At 42.1% G+C, this 12,476-nt stretch overlaps 1 pseudogene; it reads left to right on the top strand.

Moving 5' to 3' along the window:
* Positions 1-5,964: 5,964 nt before the first annotated feature.
* On the top strand, positions 5,965-6,900 carry LOC146806187 (olfactory receptor 51G2-like; annotated as a pseudogene).
* Positions 6,901-12,476: the final 5,576 nt, after the last annotated feature.

Here is a 12,476-nt window from a genome sequence, read left to right as displayed (position 1 = left end):
CCACACCCTGGGAATTTTCTCCAAGGGTGTGGCAATCATTTTGGGGTTTTTCCTATCCCTCACTGAAACTTTTTTCTTGACAGTGACCGACATGAAAAAAAGCATTACACCATTCACCCTAAATAGGTCAGACAGTGTAATGCTGTTTCTCTGATAGCACCTACTCTGATGGGCAACTGAACAAAGTATTCTGTCGACAACGCCAACAGGGGCTCAGTTGACATAATAATAAAAGGTCTCCCATTTCTAAATGAAGCTGGTGAACTTAAGTTTTGCTGCTCAAGTAATCTATTGTTTTCGCAATAGAGTACCCTGTCTGCAAACTCTAAAAATGGACCTCAATCTTTTAATTTCCAAATGAGAGAGAAAAAAGTGCATAAGGCATCCTGCTAATCTGTAAAGGCATACACTTATAGATGTTTTGGGAATTACAAATATATCTCACTTTTTGATTGAATACATTATGCATCAAACTTTTAACAGTTCACCATCCTTACCAAGCAATATCAACATGACCTGCTTCTTGCATCTAAATGGAATTTACATGACCCCTTGGAGGAAGCCAAACAGAATGTTGGCCAAAAAGGGGAGCTTCAAAGGGGAAGCCACCCTTGGTAGGCAAAAGGAGATCACACTCATGTAGGGTTACCCCTTTGTTCAGGTAGAAGGGCTGTCGGCGGGAACAGAGTAGGGAAAGCAGTAGCCAGACTGGTTTTCCTGTGGTTGTATAACCCACAGGTAGCCACACTGGTAGGGTGGGCTATGAAGCTTCTGACATCCAAAGCAGGGTTCAGACATCTTGAGTTTGGGCAGAATAGTGCACACTGGGATTGCTAGATGTCACACTTAACCAGAAGTCATCAGAGGGCATGAGGGATCATGGAAGCCCATTGGCTAGTAAATGCATCATCCCTTAGGTCACTTTCTGGGCATAAACCTGGCACCTCGGGCACCCTGAATCTCAAATCACTTCTGGACTAGAGAAAGGACTGAAGAAGGACTGCCCTGTTAATCGCTCGACCTGCCAAGAGAGACTGCACCAGCTGGCTGCACCTCCTGCTTCTTGGGGTAGCAAAGTGAGGACTATGCCCATGGTGCCTCGCTCAAGGAAAAGTTGCTCCTGAGCCCCAGACCGAGGTTGTGACTCCAAGGGTCAGCCTGCTGACTCTCTGTTCCAGTATCAGGGCCATAAAAGCTGAAACCATCTGTCCAGGCCTTTCAGTAGACACTCACAAATAATTGCCACTGACCGCTGATGTGCATCCAAGACCTCCGACCCAGATTTAAATGCTGCACCCATGTGTGCTGGAATCAGCAGAGTCATCAGAGTGTGGATTGGTCTCTAAAGATGGACACTAGCCCTCACCAAAGGATATTACTGGAGCCACTGGTCCCTTGACATGGATCTCAGCTGCAGCTGGGTTTCTACTGGCTCAAAAAGGACTTTGAGTGACTCCGACCCCTGTGGCCAAAGTCACCACACCTTACTCATGGACTGAGGGATAACCCAAGGAAGAGACCTGCTGACTGCATAGCACCCAGAGCATCTTTCAGCATCCTCAGCATCCTGCCTCCCCAGAATTAGGATCACTCCATTGAAGTCTATGTTGGTCTTGATGTAAAGTATGGAATTTAACTTAAGACTGCTTTGGTGACCAGTTAACTGTCCAAATGCTCCTTATTCCCCCCTGACTTTCTCCCAGTTAGAAATGGCTGCCCATCTCAGGCTGCAGTAGCCAATTTCAACTCTTTCGAACTTTTCAAACGTTTGCAAACTTTACAGTTACCAATGCGTGTTTGTGCTTTGTACTAAAAAGCTGAGATTTACATTTACTTGAAAATCTAGTTTATTTCTGGTTGCATGACTTTCTTTCTTTCATTGGTGCTTCTAAATGCTTCACAATAGTTCCTTTGTTTAATACTTGCTGCTTGAGACACAGATACCCAGCGTTGAGCTAGAGGTTTTGCAAATGAGCCTGACTAGACCTAAGATGGATTTGTGAGTGTATTACATAATAAGGTCACACAACCATACCAAATATTACACCACAATCCTCTCACCTTGGCTCTCCCAGCTGTTCCTATTACCCTCCCTAAGAAACCCTGTTAAGTGACCACTTGGTGAAAATACCCTTTCATTCCTGAGCCCAGAGGCAAAACCGTTGTCCAACAGGCTCAAGGTTGATAACAGGCAACTGTCAGGAATTCCCATCACACAAATCATTATTTATCCTGCGTTATTCGCAAACAGCAGTATGGTGGAAAACGTAATCATATTGCAATACTCCAACAAAAATTGCCTTAATTGAAACCTGTGTCTTTTGTTCTGTTTTAGTTTTCTATTTGTTTTGGCCAATGCTTATTGTCTATAGGAATCCTTTGCCAATGTTTGTTGAAGTATATGTATCAATGCTTGTTGTGTTTATCAAGCAGTGACACCTGTATTAAAATGAGGGCTGCTCTTGGCAGTTGAGAACATGAGCACACACCCGGCGACGCCCAAGAGCCTGACTATAAATAGCCCAGGGTTTCTGTCACTCATTGCTTGGCTTTCTGTTTTCCCATCAAAGAAGGATTCCTCTCTGCGCGTCATCAAGGAGGATTAGAGCCTCGCCGTGTCAACATCACATGACCACGTCTTCAGGAAAAGCTCTCCGTCTTCGAGCCGGCTCAGACGGAGTGTAGGACCTTTCAGAAAACCAGATCATGTGTGCAGGGCAAATCGGACATCGCGTGAAAGAGCTAAGTGTTCTTGTCACGCAAATTAATTTGGTTTATATGTCATGTTTGAAAGAACTTGAAAAGCTTATGTGTTTTAACTCATAGATCTTTGGGTAATTTGTCACTCGTTGATTTGTTTGTTCGAAATGGCAAAAATTATTATGATGCTGATGTTTTTAGCAGGTACTTGTTGTTCGCGCTTTGAGCAGTTAAAAAGTAATCAGTATTCCTGGAACTTTTAAAACACCAACAAGTTGTGTGCACGCATATTTGGCAGCGGGTGGCCAACGCAATCTTGTGTAATGAGAATTGTTTTATATTTTGACGTATATCATGTTGGGTGCTGTTGGGCCCTATTGAGAGCATCAGACTTTATTTGAATTTTGATTTTCCCAGAGTTTGGGGACCTTAAGCACAGTTGAGCAAGGTGTTATGTGGTTGTTTTTGAAGAGACATTGTAACACACAATAAGGTGAGATAATATTGTTTTGAGATAACAAATATTCTAAGTGAATTTGCATAAAACAGAATACAAGGTCTAATACAATCCTTGTTTATGTTTATAGAAAAACTAAAGTTCCATGCCTTTAATGTTTATGAGAGACAACTTATGCAAAGTAACCTAACACCAAGAAAAGGTAATTTGAATGTAATAATATTATGGTGTAGTATTGTTTTTAACTCTGGGTAGTGACGGTTTTCTATGCTAATGTATATATGTTCTTTGTATGTTTTAGGATACACATAGGTGGTTTGCCGTGTCAACTTTACAGAACCTGGCTGGTCGAGACGGTACACCCACTTCTTGGTGAAGCGCCAAACGTAGCAGTCTCTTTTCTTCTTTGTCTCTCCTCCAAAACCCCCTTCCCTCTTTGGGCACCTGCCTGGGCTTCTCTTTTGGTCAGCAGCACTGAGAGGTGTTCAGGGAGGGTTGTGGAACAAGAATCGTTCCTGCAGACGGACCTGGTTTTCAGGTGAGTGGCTGGACTCACATTTAACAGCAACCAATGATGCATTATGAGACTCAATATTGCGGCTGAAAGCCAAACTGGATCTATACCAGTTTAATTCAGCTAGAACAAGGTATGCTCTTGTCTAAAGTTACTTTTGCACTAAAGATATCACCAATCTATTTTCACTATTGAATTAGTGTTTTGAAACTAGGTGAAATATTAACACTATTCATTTCTATTGCATATTCCTTGGCTGGTGTATTAAAAATGAGATGGTTTTCAGCAAGGACTGTACCTAGAAAATGCAGATTAAACTGCACATTGAATAGAGCTTTTGGGCAATTGTTCACTCTGAGGCATACTTTCCCTAATATGCAGTATGACACATATTTGTATAGTAAGGACGCCTTGGCTCATAAGGCACACTTTAAGGGTAACTTATGTAATGGATTCATAAATGATTTCCATGTGTAATTGTAGTGATTATAATCTGCCACCCTGGACAATGACGCTCACTGGAATCATACATTATTGTCACATTCACCCAGAACTTGGCAGCCAGACTCACCCTTAACGATCCACACAGAACTTACATCACAACGTACCTCAGGGAACTACACTGGCTTCTGAAACACAAATGCACTCAATTCTAACTCTTCACACACACACTACACAAATTACCTGAACAGTTGCATGTCGATCAACCACCCAGACAGCTCCACTTTGCAGGACTCTTACTTGCGCACATCCCCGGCATATACAGAACCAGATCAGATGATTGGGTATTCTCTTACAAACTCCTAAAGCAACAACCAACCTCCCACTCTACATTAGACCCTCCTTCTCTCTAATTACATTATGTGGGAATCTGAAGACCTGGCTTTTCAATTAATCAACCAATCATAGGCAGGGCTAAGCATTTATACCCACTCAGCGCTAGGATACGATCACTGGTGATAGTGTGCTTTAAAAATACACATAACAAATCTGGCCTGTACAAATATCAATTGCAGCAGATACAAGACAACTAACCTCCAAGCACTGGTGCACTTTCAGCTTACAATTGCCTAGTTGTAAATAAAAATAAAAATTTGAATGAAACTAGTTTGTGATAACTATTTTAGGCCAAAGCAAGTGCATTCTAGCAGTGTCACAGCACACAGAGTCCGAATACAAGAAAAAGTAGAGTTCAGAAAAAGGTGAAACTTCTGGGGATATTATGGCATAATATTCCAACTACTTTCTGGTACTTTAAAGTAGTATGTTCCAAATTATTGTATGTTCTTTGAATAGCTTTGGAAGATGCAGTGCATGTCCGTGTTGTTTTCTAGTCCTAACTGTCCACACCAATCACAGCTCTTAACAAGTCATGTTGACTTTATACTACCATGCTGCACTCCTCCAATGTCCAGGACACTAATGTCTTGCCCACAAAATAGCGTGGAAAATTGCACAACTAACCTGAATATATTGACTGGCTGTGATAATTAATTTTATCCTTCTCCATTGTTCTTTAATATCATAAATCCCTGTGTGCTCATAGCAACACATCTCATTGCTACAGTTAGGAGTTGGGTTTATACTAGTCTCTGATGTCTGGATAACACCAGTGGATTCCGCTGTGGTGTAAAATAAAATAAATGCATTATTTGTCTATCTACTGGCCTGTTTATCTGTTCATCTCTCTGTTTTTATGTCAACCGGTCTATCTTTTCAACAATTACAGGACCAATAAGAACTCTCTGCTTCCAAGAACATGACAGATTCATAAGTCTCAAGCTGCTCAATGTTTATGCACCATTTGTCAAAGCTGTAATTAAAATGGCAAACTGAGAATATTAGGTTCTGTCATTAGTTTATTTCTTATGCAGTGGTTCTACCATGTGTGATTGCTTAAAATAGGCTGTATACATTCCCACATATATCTTTGCTGATGATACCACTTCTGTAAAGAAGCCTAAAATAGATATAATGCAGACACGCTTGAGAAGATGAGGACCTAGAAGTTCCAAAAGGGTTAAATGCATATCAGATTTTTAGGATGTCCACAATAGACATATCTGTATGTAATGAATGCAGCTTGAGGCTAAAATACACATTCAGTGATCATCCTGAAAATCTGACATGTATCGGACCCTCCTGGACTTAAAGTAAGAGTTCCAGGTTCAAACACATTGTCACTACATTGCAATGTATTTATATACTGATAGCAACTGCAGATTTCTTTGACTAACTGTACTTTTAAATACTTTAAATCATAGATCAGTCTTCATTTGTACCAAAGGCCGCCATGGCATCTGTCAACATGAGCAATATTCACCTTACATCCTTTCTTCTGATGGCCTTTCCAGGGGCAGATGCTGCAAACAGCTACATTTCTCTTGCTCTGTGCCTTGTGTATTTTCTCTCTATTATGGGAAATGGCTCAATTTTGCTCATCATCAGAATGGACAACCATCTCAGAGAACCCATGTACCTATTACTGTCTATGCTTGCGGCCACAGATATGAGCCTGGCTCTTTCTACTTTACCCACAGTGCTCAGCGTGTTCTGCTTTGACTACAGAAGAATACACATCTATGCTTGTTTCACTCAGCTGTTCTGTATACAGACACTGTGCGCAATTGAATCCGCCATTTTAGTGGCCATGGCATTTGACCGCTATATTGCTATATGTATCCCTTTGCGATATAACTCAATATTGCACCCAATCATTTAAAAAATAGGGCTGGTTGCTGTTATCAGAGGGGTGCTCCTCATGTTACCTACACCTTTTTTGCTAAACAGGCTACCCTACTGTGGCAATGATGTACTCTCCCATGCCTTCTGCTACCACCCAGATGTGATGAAGCTTGCTTGTGCAGATACCACTATCAACAATAAATATGGCTTGGCTGTAGTACTCTCCACATATCCTCTAGACTCACTTTCCATCCTGCTTTCATATGTGATGATTCTAAAGACACTACAGAGCAAAGCAAGGCAAACAGAAATCTTGAAGGGACTGAACACGTGTGTGAGCCACTTATGTGTTGTCCTTCTGTTTTATATCCCTCTAATTGGTCTGACATTGGCCCACAGGTATGGGCAGAAGGATTCACCCCTTTTGCTTGTCATGATGGGTGGGGTCTTCCTTGTCATACCACCTGCACTGAACCCAGTAGTTTACAGCATGAAAACAGCAAAGATCCGCAAGGCCATTCTTAAAAAGTTACGGGCAAAATAGAAGAAGAATGAAAACGTTTTGGGCAAAACAGTAGGAAATTAAAAACTTTTATATTAGCTAAGACCTTTACTGGAATATGAATGCCACCAATATTATACATATATTAGTGCGTAACCTAAAACTCTCAATGAAAAAGAACCTTAAATGATTATAGGAAACTAGTCCTTTCAATAATTGTGCTGCTCAAGTTTCTTTATTGTTTGTAAAATCTTCAAAGTAGTGAGTCACTGCTTGGTAAACATGAACCTAAGCAATGTCTCTTTTTTGAAAGCTGTAGCATATTGGCATAATATGCACTAGGACCCTTGTGGTTCTTGGGCAGACTCGAGATAGGAGCTGCATAGTATGCTGCGAGGTGACAGGGTGTGGTTATCCTGAAAGTATTATGTAGTGCGCAGTGCATGCCTGTATACTGAGGAATAAAGAAGTGCTTAACTACAGCTCTTGTGTGTTGTACTTCATCTGCATGCTCCAGGGCTGGGAAAGATGCTACATCAGGTGAGTAGGGAGGGATATGGTCCCCAAAGAAAATGAGGCTGCTCTCCCTGAGAGTTTGCAATGGAGCAGAAAACTGCTTGTGCATGCCACGTGTGCCTGAGATTCAGGAAAAGCAGTCTGTGACCGGCATAATTAGAGTTAGGGCCCTGCTCTAGTTCCTACATGGCCAAAAATGAAAGTGAAGGCCCTGCATAGGAGCACATTAAAAACTCCTGCCAAACACTCTCTAATTTCCCTCCTCCTCCTTCTGGAACCCATCTCTCATCTTGTCCCCTCCAAGCAACACCCAAACCAAGGCCCACTGGTCCAACTTTGAACTTTATGATGACCTTTCTATCTTGCAAATTCTCTCCTCCTTAAAACCGAACACCCCCTTCAATGACCCTCTCCCCGCCAACTGCTTGGCAGCGACCTCCCCACTCATCGTTCCTGTCTGGACTACCATTATCAATGCTTCTATTCTCCAATGGTCCATACCTGACTCCCTTGAAAACCAGGCAAGTCATCCCCATCCTAAAAAAACCCACTCTGAATCCGGAAATACCAGACAGCTTCAGACCTATTTTGAATATTCCTCTTCTCATTAAAGTGCTAGAGAAATGTGTGCAGCTACAACTAAGCCAACACATCGCCAATTTCAATTTACGTGATGACTTCCAATCTGGGTTCCGGCCTGGGCACAGCACTGAAACTACTATTCTCCACATCGTAGACGATGCTCCCCTAGCACTTGACCAAGGCAAAACTGTCTTCTGATCCTTCTGGATCTCTCCTCGGCTTTCGACACTGTCAGCCACGAGAAACTTCTTGAACGCCTCGAACACAGGTTGGGTCTAGGAGGTACCGTCATCAAATGGTTTGGTCCCTTCCTCCAGAACCGCACCCAGAGATTCCTAGTCAACAATAACCTATCTGCTCCCTCCCCGATCTCTATCAGTGACCCACAAGGCTCTACTCTGTCCCCTACCCTGTTCAATCTCTAACTTCAACTCTTAGCTGAAATTCGTCGCACGGCCAACATCTCCTTCCACATGTATGCTGATGGTACTCAGATATACATCAAAATCTCCTCTCTTGAGGAGATCACTTATCTGAATGATGCCCTGCAACTGACTGTCCAATGGCTCGCCAACAACCAGTTAAAACTGAATGCTGAATGCCCAAAAAACGGAGATCCTTCTCATCTCCCCCCCAAAAAAATCCAATGACATCCTGGAATGGACTACCTCGATCACAGCACTCAACTGCACCCCTACCATAGTGGACTCTGGCAAATCTCTCTGGATAACCTTGGAACGCAACTTGAATATGCACGATCACATCAACTCGATGGCCAAAACTGCCAGGTTCCATCTGAGCTACTTACGTAACCTAAAACCCTTCTTTGAATCTGCCGACCTAAAAAACGCAGTGCAGGTGTTAGTTATCTCCAGAATTGAATATGGCTGCTCTACCCTATCTGGCCTACCAAAGACTTCGACGGCCCCTCTAAAAGCTTGCCTTAATGCAGCAGCTAGACTCCTATCTGGCTCAAAAATTTTTACCATATCTCACCGCATCTGAAGGCCTTGAATTGGCTTCTTCTTGAAGGCAGAATCCAACTCAAGCTGGCCTGCATCACTCACAAAGCCTTGTACATGAACTCCCCGGCATATCTCGCCCAGAAAATTGTGATATCTGGGAGATCCAGAAACTCCCGGTCCACCAGAGTTCGTGTGCTCCAGCCACCCCTTTTCCGCAATGCAAAAACATATAACCGAGCATTCTCTGGGGCTGCACGAAGAGTCTGGAACTCACTTCCTTCCTTCATCATAAGAATACCTTCTCTGTCGCTCTTCAAAAAGGATGCAAAAACCTTCCTAATGAGCAATATCCTCCAATAACGCTCCTTTGTTGCGCATATCGCCTTTTTCTTGGCTTGTTTCTGTATATAATCTCCTGTATTGCCAGGCCATCTCCGTGTACCGACTCTCACACCTACCATTGTTCTGCCATCTCTCTCTGACTTTTAATATCATTGTCTCCTCGTATACAATCGCTGGTTTTATCTTCCTATCGCTGACATGTTGCTCGCTGTGTTTGGAACTATACTGTTTATTGTATATATCGCTGGCCTTTGTCGTACTGTAGTCATGACCCTCGCTGATTTTGGAACTGTACTGTTTATTGTATACATCGATGGCCTTTGTCCTACTGTGGTACTGTCCCTCGCTAATTTTGGAACTGTATTCATTATTGTATATATCTCTGGCTCTTGTCCTTCTAGTGTCAATTCTAACCTCCATCCTTGTATTTTGCCTATGCCATCCCATTCGTAATGTGTATATCTCTGTAAAATGCTCTAATACCCTAACGGGTCATGTTCACGCTATATAAAACCTCAAATAAATAAAATAAATAAATAAAACCGTCGGTGAATCGGTCAACGGAGATGCTGTGCTATACTAAAAATACGGATCAATTACTCATACAAATCAGAAAGATAATGACAGCAGTGACCAGGTACAAGAAACAGAGAATTTACTCACCATCAAAGATAAGTGACGCATTCTGCGACCTCGGCTCGGGCGTTGTGAGCCAAGTGCAAGTGCAAGGGTTGTGTTTGCAGAAGTTACAAGCAACCAGATACCGCAAAACCGGTCTGAGGTGCACGTCCTCTCAATGGCAGAAAAAGAGAGTGTGAAATACAATGCAGCAGTGTTTCTGAAGCCACCTCTGCCTTTTGACACTTCTAAGACACAGAACATTTTCTTGCAAGGTGGGCTGCATGGATTGAAGCATTTGTTGAATTCATAGATGCACTAGGAGAAAAAGATTCAAAGAAGATGATCAAGTACTTGTAAAATATTGCAGGCGATGGAGTGAAAGGAGTGCTAAAGAAAATCTCACAGACTGATGTAAAAACATATCAAAAGGTAAAAGAAGTGTTAGAAGCCGAGTTCAATCCAGTGCCGAAAGTTGACTATGACAGGTATATCTTCAGCCAAGCATGGTATCTGGTTGGTGGAACAATGGATGAATTTGTTGAAAGACGGACACGTGGTTAAACAGCTCATCTCATCCCATTATAGACCTACTAGTACCCCTAGTCACAAGATCATTCGACTAGATAGATCCAAGAAATACGGTGGGGGAATAGCATGTATCTACCGTAACAATCTCTCAGTATTCCAATCGGAAACAATCACTCTAACTACATGTGAATATCTTTGCATCAATATCTCTTGCAACAATAAACCCAATTGCAATATACACACCGTCTATCACCCTCCAGGTGATAACTCACTGTTCATTGAACAGATCATGGAAATCATAACAACTAGTGATAATCTTCAAGGGCCCCAGATCTTCCTTGGAGACTTTAACCTACACTGGAATGACCTGAATGACCAGTCAGTGAACAGCCTAAAGGCCTTCCTATCAAACCATGAGTTGTCCCAAATTTGTGACAGGCCAACAAGGGTGAGACTCTGGACCTTATAATCTCGAAGACAGACAACATCATCTTGGAGTCCATTAGCCCCTGTGACTGGACAGACCATTATCCCATCACCTTCCTAATCAATTTAAGGGTGATTCAGAAGAGAGGGCAACCGAAGAAAATAAAACAATGGAAAAAGAATCTTCGTAATATAAACCACAATGAACTAAAAACCCTCTACAACAATACCTTGACTCCACAGACCAACATGAAAAACGTCAATGACCTCACAGACTTCTACAGTACTTCCATATTGGAAGTCATAGACTCTGTCGCTTCCGTACAACAAAAAAATATATCCAATAAAAACTCTAAACCCTGGTTCAACAACAACTTGAACTCTGAAAGACACAATCTAAGACCAGCAGAAAGAGCCTGTAGATCCTCTCCATCCTTGGAACTTCTAAAATGCTCAATATCAGTGAAGAACACATACAATAGAAGAATAAGGCAAGTGAAACCCAATTTCTTTAGAGCACAACTTGACCAAGCCAGAAATAGACCCAAAAAACTAATTGAAATAGTCAAGCAACAGTCATGCAACATATCAAATCTGTTAGGCACTGGAACCAGCACTCACCCAAACTGTGAAAAACTGGCTTCCTTCTTCATGGAAAAAAACCAGAGTAAGAGTGAACTACAACTAGTGAATGAGCTACTACTGGCTGTCTCACTCACTTTTTCACACACCACCCAGTATACTGAAGGAAGTGATCCATCCAGGTACCCCTCCAAAAACAATGCCTCTTGGAACACCTTCAATTCAATCAACGAAAGTGACATTTACAACATTCTTTCATCATTAAACCATCTATTAACATAAATGGCCCTCTACCTCCATCTATATTCAAAAGATATAAAATCCTTCATTTTCTCCCTGTGTTCTAAGATTGTTAATGCCTCCCTACGTCAAGGCACTATCCCGGATTGCCTAAAAGCAGGACAAGTAACCCCCAATTATAAAAAGATCAGACTGCTCTGATCCTAATAACTTATGACCCATCTCCAACATCCCTACTCTTGCGAAGCTCCAAGAAAAATGTGTCCAGATCCAGCTCTGCAAACACATAGACAACTTTCAACTCCTTGACCAACACCAATCAGGTTTCCATCAAGGTCACGGCACTGAATCAGCACTCACTCATGTCGTGGACGACATATTAAAAATTCTTTATCAAAATGATTAATGCCTTCTGATACTGCTTGATTTATCTGCCGCCTTTGACACGGTTAAACGCGATAGTCTACTGAAACTACTGGAACAAAGCATGCACTTATCAAGGTCGTAGTGCAATGGTTTTCTTCATTCCTCCAAAAGAGATCCCAGAGAGTCAAAATGAATCAATCCCTGTCTAAGCTCCATGCAATCACTCTTGGCCTTCAACAGGGATCTGCTCTCTCACCCATTCTCTTTAATCTATTCCTGGAACCACTGGCAAACCACTTAATATCCGCTAAGATCCACTATCATATGTACACTGATGACACTCAGCTGTATCTCAAAATCACCTCCCCAGGGGACATTATATCCCTCAATTATACCTTGCAAAATATACATCTCTTGCTCACGGATAACCATCTCAAACTCAATGCTGCC

This window comes from Triturus cristatus, chromosome 8 (assembly GCF_964204655.1).
Source record: "Triturus cristatus chromosome 8, aTriCri1.1, whole genome shotgun sequence".
Taxonomy (NCBI): Eukaryota; Metazoa; Chordata; class Amphibia; order Caudata; family Salamandridae; genus Triturus; species Triturus cristatus.
This window is presented reverse-complemented; position numbering and strand designations above follow the sequence as displayed.